Source organism: Suricata suricatta, chromosome X, assembly GCF_006229205.1.
Source record: "Suricata suricatta isolate VVHF042 chromosome X, meerkat_22Aug2017_6uvM2_HiC, whole genome shotgun sequence".
NCBI lineage: Eukaryota > Metazoa > Chordata > Mammalia > Carnivora > Herpestidae > Suricata > Suricata suricatta.
In genome coordinates, this window is record NC_043717.1 from 27,978,395 (window position 1) to 27,982,306 (window position 3,912).

A 3,912-nucleotide genomic window follows, 5' to 3' on the forward strand; every position below is an offset into this window, starting at 1 on the left:
AAATAATAATAGGGCACTATAAAAACAAATGGCATTATTATTACTATAGCCATCTTTTTGGTTTTAAGTATATGTAGGGCTCAGAAATAACAGGTATTTACATTCACCTAAGTAGCTTCCTGTAGCTATACATGCTGGGATACTGAAAGTTCTAGAGGCAATTCTGAATATGCACAAACTGTAATAAATGGAAAAAAAACATTTATTAATCTCTTTAAACTAAAAAAAATTGTCTGCTTTACAACCCGGGCCAGGCAAAATGGCTCCCACAAAGAAAGGTGGCGAGAAGAAGGGCCTTTCTGCCATCAGCGAGGTAGTGACCAGAGAATACATCATCAACATTCACAAGCGCATCCATGGAGTGGGGTTCAAGAAGCGTGCCCCTCCAGCACTCAAAGAGATCCGGAAATTTGCTATGAAGGAGATGGGAACCCCTGATGTGCACATTGACACCAGGCTCAACAAAGCTGTCTGGGCCAAAGGAATAAGGAATGTTCCATATCGTATCCGTGTGCGGTTGTCCAGAAAACGTAACGAGGATGAAGAGTCACCAAACAAGCTCTATACGTTGGTTACCTATGTACGTGTCACCACTTTGAAAAATGTACAGGCCATTAACATGGATGAGAACTAATTGCGGATTGTCAAATAAAGATATAAAATGAAAAAAAAATTGTCCATATTATTTTTACAGTATCTTTTTAACCAAGATCCAATATGAAAATGCCTAAACTCTGAACATTATAAAACCTAGAATTTCACAGCATGTCCAAACGTAGTTATGAGCTTTGTCCATTTATCAGCAGAGCTACAGTACAGTGATTAATTCAATCTTTTAATCATTCAACACATTTTGATTCTTAGGAGTGAGGTACACAAATATATAAACAATGGTCCTTATATAACTTTATAGCCTAGTTAGAAAGATGACACACAGTCAAACTCAAAGATCAGATAATGTGTATTATAAGAATTTAGAGTAGGAACAAATCACTTTTAGAGGAAATGATCAGAGAAGTTTATATAGAACTGATGATATTTGAGCTAGACATTAAAATAAGATTCTACTTGCCAGAAAATTCAAAGATAATGGTAATAAAAATAATAGCAAATTTAATAATAATAACAAAAACAACATGATGATGGTTTTCATGTTTGAGGCACATTCTATATATCAAGTACCATTATCTGTCTTACTTCATATTTTTATATTTATTACAGAGATAAGGAAATTAGGGCTTAGGGAAATAAAGCAACTGGTAAGGACTACAGAGAAAATAAATGGGAAGACTGCAGTTTGAAAATGAACAATTGTCCCCCAGCTTCTACTGATGTGCAGGATGCTGCCAAAGGGGCCCATTTTTCTCTCACCACATCCAGAGTAGTGAATCATGAGGCACATGGCTAGGGAATGGGGAGAGACTGAGAGAATGGCATATAGGACTCTCAGAGGGCATTGAAAAAAAGTGAATCCTACTAAATGCATTTTAGACCCCATCAAGAAGTCTACCCAGGAGCCTCTGGGGATGCTGTGACCACCTATTCTCCCCATCTAGCCTATGGGCACCCCCAGTATTCTATGTGCCTCAGGCACACACCCTCCCACTCTGTGGTTATCTCCCTTTGTGTACTTCCAATGACAGTGGTGAATGAGAGCTTGGTAGTTGCTAGAAAGCATACATACAAAGCTGGTCAGAATCTACAGCCAAGGGAGGGACCACAAATTTGAGCATTAGGTCCACACTTCGGTTAACAAAATAAAGGCTGTCAGCACTTTGGCTGGTACCTTGCAGGATCCAGAAAAGGCATCCAAGCTTAAGAATTCTGCCACAAGACAAAGCAATAATCATGGAGCAGGTGCACCCATAGAAAGTCTGAGATAGCCTCAGAATCCCAATCAGGGCTAATGGAAGGTATTTCTCTCCTTAGGTAATTAGTAAAGACTAAAAAATGTAGCTATTTCAATTGCAAAGTCAACAGTGCCAGGAACATGCAAAGTTCAAGGAACTTGAAAAATCAAGGTAACATGATACCACCAAAGGATTACAATAATCTTCCAGTACCTGATCCCAAACACATGGAAATTTGTGATTTACCTAATAAGGAATTCAAAATAGCTATTTTAAGGAAACTCAATGAGCTACAAGAAAACACAGAAAGACAATATAATGAAATCAAGAAAACAATACATGAACAAAATGAGAACTTTAATAAAATTGTAGAAATAATATAAAAGAATCAAAGAGAAATTCTGAAGGTGAAGTATATAATAAATGAAATTAAAAATGCAATAAGGACATCAATAGAATGGATCGAGCAGAAGAAATTATCTGTATTAAAAGACAGAAGCTTTAAAATTATCCAGAGAAGATCGATATAAACAATAAAAGAATGAAAAGAGTAAAGAAAGTTTATGTGATTCATGAGATAGAACCAAAGGAAACAATTTTCAAATTATTGGAGTTCCATAAAGAAAAGAGAGTGAGACAGAGGCGGAAAGCTTATTTAAAAAAAAAATGTCTGAGAACTTAACAAATCTGGAGAGAGACACAGATATTCAAGTTTACAGAGCTCATAGGTCAACAAACAAAATCAATTTAAAGAGTTCATTTCCAGGACATTCAATAATAAAACTTTCAGAAAATCAGAGAAAAAGAAAATCTTAAAAGTAGCAAGAGAAAAGGACTTGTAACTGAGAAGAAAGCTCTCATAAGGCCACAGAGGATTTTTCAGCCAAAAACTTACAGCGAGGAAAAGTGGAATGATTTATTCAAAGTGCTGAAATAGGGGGGTGGAGCCAAGATGGCGGAGAGGAAGGGAGCTCTGTAAACTCCCTCCGCACCATTTATTGAACTGAGAAGGATATTATGCTCATCTGCGAGAGCAGAAGGAGAAAACACGAACTCCAGAAGGAATAGAACCTCAAGGATACCTGAGTGAGTGGGGGTGATCGGGGGAGATCCGAGGACGGGCCAGCCCGGGACGGGCACGGGAGGTAAGATCCCCAGCCCAACGTGGCGCAAGCGCATGGCGCCAGAGAGACAAAGGGAAGAGACAGAGTCGGAACACGCTCATAGAACTGTCTCTGGGGAAGAGGTATAGAATGCTTGGCTGCGCGTGGAGACAGAAACCCACTCCATAGATAACTGCTGGGCAGCGGGGCACAAGAGAGGGAATAGCCTCCAGCCCTAAGCCATCTCGGCAGGGAATCAGAGGCTCCTGTGGCTGTGAGAAGCGGCTGCGCTGGGGAGGCGCGCACCCCGGCGGGAAGCGGCCGGAGCTGCAACTGCGCCAGGCACGAGCAATTCGAACTTGGTTTTGGGAATGGGACCACGGACCGCATTTCCACGGCACACCCTGCCCCCTGCACGGACTGCGCGAATCCCGGGTCCCCACAGGGAAAAAATAGGGCGCACACCGACAGGACCCCCAACAAAGAGTCGGTGGCGGGTGGAGGCCCGGGCGCGCGCTTAGACTGTAGGAGCTCCCAGCTCATTTCCAGCAGCGCACAGCGTCTTGAGCAAAGCTATCGGAAACTAAGAGAGACTCGGTTTTTTGCTTTTGTTTTTTTCCTTTCCCCCATTGCAATCACGATCCTGACTGGGGGTGGGGACTCCGCAATTGATGCTGGGAAAACTAGACAGCAACATGCAGAGGAATGAAACTAGACCACTCTCTTACACCACACACAAAAATAAACTCAAAATGGCTGAAGGACCTGAATGTGAGACAGGAAACCATCAAAACCCTCGAGGAGAAAGTAGGAAAAAACCTCCTAGACCTGCACCGCAGCAATCTCCTACTTGACACATCCCCAAAGGCAAGGGAAATGAAAGCAAAACTGAACCCTCGGGACTTCATTGAGATAAAAAGCTTCTGCAAGGCAAAGGAAACAATCAAGAAAACTAATAG

The 3,912-nt window shown here is 41.5% G+C and overlaps 1 pseudogene; it reads left to right on the forward strand.

Moving 5' to 3' along the window:
* Positions 1 to 253: 253 nt before the first annotated feature.
* Positions 254 to 634, forward strand: LOC115283998 (annotated as a pseudogene).
* Positions 635 to 3,912: the final 3,278 nt, after the last annotated feature.